Genomic DNA, 7,447 nt, shown 5'->3' with positions numbered 1-7,447 from the left:
GGGAGACTTGTGGGTTTCCCCGTCTGGGGAGGCACGGAAAACTCGCTCTGCTGCCTGCGTCCCGGCGCACTGCTCTCCTCTTGGAGAGGTGGCGTTGGAACTGAAGTAGAGCTGTCTTTTCCGCACGGGGCGTCCCTCCAGCCAGGGGGCCCCCCGGGGGTGGAGGGCGCGGGAGCGGCTGGCTGCCGTCGCGGCGCTGCGGTGCCCGGCCGAGCCCGGGCCCTGGGCGGGGCCTCGGAAGGGATCTGTGTACCCGCGTAGCCCCCGGCCGCCCCCTGCCGGTGGCAGGGCGCGCCAGCGGGTTAAACCCGCAGCTCCCAGCTGCCAGCAGGCCAGGCCCGCAGCAGCACAGAAGTTTTCTCTAACCTCCAGCGTGACATTATTGAAGTATGACATTGTAGACCAGGTCCTTCACTTCTGAGCCTTGTCGTCATCTAGAAAATTGGGGGAAGGGGTGATGAAATAGTAGTGCTTACCTCACAGTGTAACTTGAGACTGAAGGAAGGAAGGAAGGAAGGAAAGCAAACTCCTGCACAGACAGTAAGCATCCTATCGAATTAGCCTAACGAAAAGCTCGCGTCCCTCATTGGATCACCACAAAAGTGCACTGATGTGGTTACTGTTAGGGTCAAAAGGAAAAAAAGGTGAAAGAGAACAGACAAGACATGGTTCAACACCAGCACAGATTTATTGGTGAAAAAGAAAATCTGCAGAGGGTAGCCTCCAGCCAGAGTTACCCACTCCTGGCTTACAGTCTGAGGTATTGATGGTGGGTCTGAAGGAATGCTAGGGTTGTCTACTGTGGGTAGTCTGAAAGTAACTAAGGTGGAACAAATGTTGGGTAGCAGGTCACAGCTGGGGGTAGGGAGGAAGCCTGGCCAGGCCAGCATATCTGCTCAAGGTCTTAACTACAGTTTTTTGATCTGGCATTAGCCTCTTAGGCTGATCTGGTTGAGGAGGGAGGGTCAGGTGCGGGTATTGGTAAATCAAGGCACTGTTCTGAGGCTTAAAGGACACCTGGTCATTGGCATTAGCAGTTACTATTGCTTAAATGGTGAAGAAGGATCCTGGGATTTGAACCCAGGGCCTTGCATATGCATAGCACACACTACCATCTAGCTAAGCCCTGAGACCTCTTGCAACATTTGTGTGTGTGTGTGTGTGTGTGTGTGTGTGTGTGTGTGCTGGGCCTGGGTGCTATCTCTTAGCTTATTCACTCGAGATTAATGCTCTACCACTTCTAGTTTTGGGAGGCTTAATTGGAGCTAAGAGTGTCATGGACTTTTCTGGCTAGGGTGGCTTTGAGCCTCTATCCTTGACTCAGCCTTCTGCTAGCTAGGAATCTAGGCCTAAGCCTCATTTTATAGATAAGAAAATTGAAGTTCTGGGAAGCAAAGTGTTTCAGGGTCCCAACTGGCCTGAATTCAGAGCCTATAACTCTCATTCATTTGTAATCACTCAAGCTACAGCCCAGCTATTCAAATACAACTGCGCAGGTTGCTCATCCAGCTGGTGTTCTGCCACTTCATCCATGCCTCCAGTCTGGGACTTTTTCAGTCTGAGCTGGCTTTAAACAGCATTCTTCTAGCCTCCAGCCTCTTGGGTATCTAGGGTTACAGGTGTGAGCCACTGGCGCTCCTCCAGGATATATTGTTTTTTTTTTTTAATAATAATGTTGATGATATCCCAGCAGCTACTAGAGTATTTCTGACTCTGGGCTAATTCCCACTTGACAGGTGGAGACTTTAAATATTAGATGGATATTATATTGAAATAATATACACCCATCAAAAGTTTATTAAGCAGCTTGCCATGTGCTGTGTCAATTTATATGTTCTATCTATCTACAATACATCTATAATACATCTTTTAAGGATTTCTTCCTGAAAGGGGGCTCTGGTTCTTGGTGGCTCCTGCTTATAACTCTGAGAACTGAGGATAGCAGTTCAAAACCAGCCCAGACAAGAAAGTCTTTTTTTGTCAGAGAAAGCTAGGTAGCGTCCCTATTGTCTCGGCGCCATCTTCCTTCCCCCAAGAAAGTCTTTTGAGACTGTTAGTCACCAAAAGGAGCTGTGATTAACCTTGAGCAAAAAACAAAAACAAAACAAACAAAAAGGGATAGTGCCCAGACCCTGAGTTCAAGCCTCAGAACTGGTAACTGGCACACACACATGTACATACACACACATACACACACAGCACTTGGACTCTGTAATGCTGTCCCTCAGATGTCACTTACATGTGAAGACTACCAACCCATCAATATTTTGTCTCCCACCCCTCCCACAGCTGTCTAAGGACTTCTAGATCACTATCTTGGAGCATTTAATGAGATAAACTACATTACACAAGTCCTCAACCTATGTCTATAAGCTTCCACTAAATTACACATCACCATGAAACTGCAAAACACGAGACAAAGAGACAGTCTAACAGACCAGAGGGAAAAAATTTAAACTTATTCATAAGACTTTTTTTTTAATTTGTAAACTGGTTCAGGCACAGATTGGCCTCATCACACCTGGAAACGGGAAATCAGTGGAACAATGCCTTCTGAGGGGAAAGTATTTCCTAACTCAAATTCCATTCCAAACTACCACCAAAAAAAAAAAAAAAAAAGTGTGAGAGGGCGGGACGTCTGCCGTCCTATCCGGTGTCCTCCTTGTGGTAGCGGCGAGAGAGTGAATTTAAAATGGGTGATGTTGAAAAAGGCAAGAAGATTTTTGTTCAGAAGTGTGCCCAGTGCCACACCATTGAAAAGGGAGGCAAGCACAGACTGGGCCTAACCTCCATGGTCTGTTTGGTCGGAAGACAGGCTAAGCAGCTGGGTTCTCTTACACAGATGCCAACAAGAACAAAGGCATCACCTGGGGAGAGGACACACTGATGGAGTCCCTGGAGAATCCCAAAAAGTACATCCCTGCAACAAAAATGATCTCCGCTGGCATCAAGAAGAAGGGAGAAAGGGCAGATTTGATAGCTTACCTCAAAAAAGCTATAAATGAGTTATAACACTGCTTTATCTATTTATTGCAAAACAAATGTCTCATGGCTTTTTAATGTGTACCATAATTCAATTGATCTTTGATAATCAGATTTCAAACCATGAATGGCTGACAGAATATTTTTGGACAGTCCCAATTTACGTAAAACTGGCTTGTGGTTAAGTGAATATGATCTTTAAAAGATTCCCTCCCCCAAACCCCCGTTCTGTGATATGATTGGACTTACTAATGTTCAATTTTTCAGCAGAATATGGATTAATACCTTCTCCACCTGTGTCAAAGATTGGTTTTCTAGTCAGATTTATATAGCTAATTATGAGAACATCTTTAAATACTGGCAAAATCCCTTCCCTGTTTCAGCATCAAGAAAAATCAACCTGTTTGAATATGTGATCATTAGCCTGTTAGAGGCAATGATTGAAGATGAGGCAATGTCTATATTTTTGGTCTTGACTATACCAATTTAATTATAATTCCCCGTTTCTGAAATCTGCCTTTTACTTATTAAAAGGCATTTTAGTGTGGCTTATTTATAAATGTCACATAAAGAATATTTAACTTAAAAAAAAGTGTGAGAAAGGATTCTAACCTTCTGAGACATGTAGAGTTTTGGAAAAGGTACAGCCTTTTCTCTCCCTCCCAGGGAAGCTGTTAAAAGATATGCTCCACGAAAACCAGAAAACAAGGAAGAAAACCTAGAAAGAGTAAGATCAAAAAGCCATATAATGAGTGATTGTTGTCTTTAACGTACTATGTTATCTCTCATCTCTTTTGCTGTCCCTTGGTTATCTCGTATTGTTACAGTATCTCACCTGGTTAGCCGATATATTGTATATATGTGTATTTGGTTATTTGAAGTTGGATAAAGAAGGGAGGAAAACAAGATGAGGGGCAGGGGTGAGGGGAGGGAAATGGGGACCAAGACAAGAGAAAGTGTATCAATGTATGTGAAGTAATGCACCTTCTAGCTGATGACTATAACGTAACCTTTCTATTAATTACAATAAAAATATATGCAAAAAAGTAAGACCATACCATCTTGATCATATGATCAAGGAATCAGAGACGCCAACATAAGAGGCAGGCACCAAGAAGCACAAGCCAAAAATAATCCCAGGCGGCTAGAGAGTATTGTTCCAGGCACAGGAAGCTGCCTGTTCAGCTGGAATAGACTTCAGGAAAGATGTATTCAAAAAGATAGCAGAGAAAGATTATGTTTGAAAATATTAAAAGGAAATTTACACAACTAGGACAAATGAGAACTAGTGATTAGTAACACACATAAGAGCTGAATAAAGAAGATAATATTAACTCCAGTAGAGCTATTAAAAAAAAAAGGATAGAGGAAAATTCGCAGTGCACAATCCAAGAGTCTCATGAGCTTTCCTGCGCAGGCTGGTTTTTGAAACTCCATCCTCAGATCTCAGCCTCCTGAGAAGCTATGATTACAGGCGTGAGCCACCAATGCTTTCTTTTCTTTTCTTTTTTCTTTTTCTTTTTTTTTTTTGCAGTCCTGGGGCTTGAACTCAGGGCCTGGGTACTGTTCCTGAGCTTCTTTTTTCTTATTGTATTCTACCACTTGAGCCACAGCACCACTTCCAGCTTTTTCTGTGTATGTGGTACTGAGGAATCAAATCCAGGGCTTCCTGCATGCAAGGCAATTATTCTAACACTAAGCCACATTCCCCAGCCTTCATTTTCAATTTAATTCCCTGAATTAAAAAAAAAAAAACTTGAATCAAATGTAATGGAGATTGAGCTCTGTCACCAGTGTCCCTGGGTGACATCTACTGGTGTGATCAATCAAGTCTTTCCTGGACTTGACAAGGTGGTACTCAGATGGACACATCATCGCCAGCCCTGGCCCTCAGAAGGTGAGGGATGTCTTCTCAGCCAGGGAGATGCTAAAGAAAAACTGGATGTGTGGTCAGAGGCACTAGTGTCCATGCTCTACTTTCTCATAGCTTTCTGTCCTAATGTCTTGTAGGTCTTAACCCTTGCATTGATAACTCTCACCATCATTCACAGAAAGGTGCCAAGGTCGCTCTCCTGGAATCCTGGGGATGAATGTCAGAGCCAGTCCCCAGCCATAAAAATCCGAAGCCTGAATCCCACCCACAGCCTTTGCTCTGGTCACTCCTAATAGCTACTAAATGGAGATCTTGCCATGCTCCTCCCCACCATCTGGCACTACCATCTTGGTTCCTGCCACCTCATCATGTCTTGTGTGTGCCATGTCTCACAATGGAGGACAAGTATCACCTCTTCCCCCAAGTTCTAAACATGAGTCAGAGGCTTCTTCCCCATCCTGTACATGCATCTAGGGTAGTGCCTGTCAAATTCTATCACAGGCGCTATTGACTTCAAGACATCCACTTCCTGTGAGCGCTTCATGCTTATGAATAATGATCTATGCATAGTCAAACCCAGCCTTAACTCCATGTCTGGCCCATAGAAATAAAAAAGGGCTGAGTGGACTGACTTTCCTAGGAGCCCACTTCCAGACGGCCTCAATATAAGCATGGCTGCTTATTTGGAGTTCTCCTGTTGCCTCCCTCCTCCTCTCCTTCCTTTCATCCCTTCCTTGTCCCCCTCTTTCCTCCCTTCCTTTCTCCCTCTCCTCTTCCCTCCTTTCTTGCCTTCCTCCCTCCTTCTCTTCTTTCTTTTCCTTCCTTCCTTCTTTCCCTCTTTTCCTTCCTTTTCTCTTTTCCTTTCTCCCTCCCTTCCCTTTCTTTCTTCCACCTTCCTTTCTCTTCAGGAGACCTCCCATGGTATCTGGGCTGCACTCCCAGCCCTCAAGAGGCCTGTGGGCAGATATTGGGAGAGCAGCGTTGTGCAGAGCAGGATTCTGGCTTCCTTCCCTGACCAGGTCCTCTCAGCGGAGGCTTCCACAGAGTCTGTCCTTGAAGGGATGTGCCAGTGCCTGCCCAGATCCTGCTGAGGCTCCAGAGAAGAGCAAGACCTGCTCTGGGCAGAAGAAACTTCAGGATGAAGGCCTCTAACCTGGCCAAATGGATGCATGGAGTCAGTGTCTCCATTCTGGGAAGGATATAAGTCCATACTACGTGAAGTCCTCAGATGGTCTATTCTTTTCCATGGCCCCGAGTCTTGTTTTATTCTGCTAGGTCAGTCTTCTTCCTTTTAGATCTTTTAACTATGTCTTAGTGATTTGAAAAACAAACATTGCTCCCCCACAGATATGAAAAAAGAAAAAACAACTAACCAAACCACGAGTCAAAGAGGAAGGTGATATTAAAATGGTGTGTTTGCATAATCTATAGAAAGCCCAGGGGTGTGAGGCCCTCTTTGCATAATGAAATAGAGGAACCAAGTGTAGCTAGATTTGTTGATTGCCAAGGCAACAGTCAAAGGCACAGGGGATGATCTGAGAGATGAGGCAGGGCCGGGGCATGGCTCTGCATAGCTGAAGCCATGGTGCTGGAGCACTGACACACAAAATTACCAAGTGCTACTTCTTGGTTTATGTGAGATAAAACCCAAGCTCAGGGAGCAGTCATAGAGTTGTCCAACTGTTCATTCACTCATTCACCTGGTTATTCACAAGCTGGGTACCGTGCCAAAAGATAGGGTACTTGCTCCTTGGGGATCCACAAAGTAGTGGTGAGATGGATATATAGGCAGATCACCAATGGTGACCCAGAAAATGTCATGGTAGACGTCTATGCTGGTTCATGGATTGACAAGGCGAAGAGTTAGAGACACTTCCCAGAGGCAGTGATGCTGAGTAGGTATGTGGGATCCAGTGTTGAGAAGAACAGGTAAAGGTCACTGCTTGCCATCTGGGTACTTATGGTCCAGTTAGAAGACAAATGTCAATCAACTACTCCCATTTATATCTAGTTAAAACCTTAAGTACTGCAAGGGTTAAGGATTATTTGCAGAAAAAAAAACAGATGTGCCAGATCAGTACCTAACTTGGCAAAAGATGACTTTTTTGAAAAATTGGTTGTAGAGCTTGAATTCAAGGCTTGGGCACTGTGCCTGGGCTATTTTACTCAAGGCTAGCACTCTACCATTTTGAGCTACAGAGCTACTTCTGGTTTTCTGCTGGTTAATTGGAGGTAAGAATTGCATAGACTTTCCTGCCCAAGGAGGCTTTGAGTAGAAATTCTTAGATCTCAGCCTCCTGAGTAGCTAGGATTATAGGTGTGAGCCACTGGCGCCTGGCTTGAGAAAGGGCTTTTCCAGCAGAAGAAATAGAATGTGCAAAGGCCTTGAACCGAGAAAGGAGCTGGGGTCTTTTAAGGAGCCATGTAGCTGAAAAAGAGTACAATTAGGAAATGCATCATGGCACTGGGAGGTACAGGGTGTGTTCTAAAATGTTATCCTAAGAGCAACATGGAGGTTTCAGATAGATGAGAGATACTGTCAGATGTGTTGCTTATAAAGATCACTTCAGGAATAGGAGACACACTAGGCCT

General features: G+C 44.7%; 1 pseudogene; it reads left to right on the top strand.

Annotated features, from left to right (window-relative positions):
- Positions 1–2,448: 2,448 nt before the first annotated feature.
- LOC150054717 (cytochrome c, somatic pseudogene) lies at positions 2,449–3,042 on the top strand (annotated as a pseudogene).
- Positions 3,043–7,447: the final 4,405 nt, after the last annotated feature.

Source organism: Megascapheus bottae, chromosome 14 (genome assembly GCF_031878675.1).
Source record: "Megascapheus bottae isolate mThoBot1 chromosome 14, mThoBot2.hap1, whole genome shotgun sequence".
Lineage (NCBI taxonomy): Eukaryota > Metazoa > Chordata > Mammalia > Rodentia > Geomyidae > Megascapheus > Megascapheus bottae.
The sequence above is the reverse complement of the archived record's forward strand: the minus strand, read 5'-3'. Positions and strand labels throughout refer to the sequence as shown.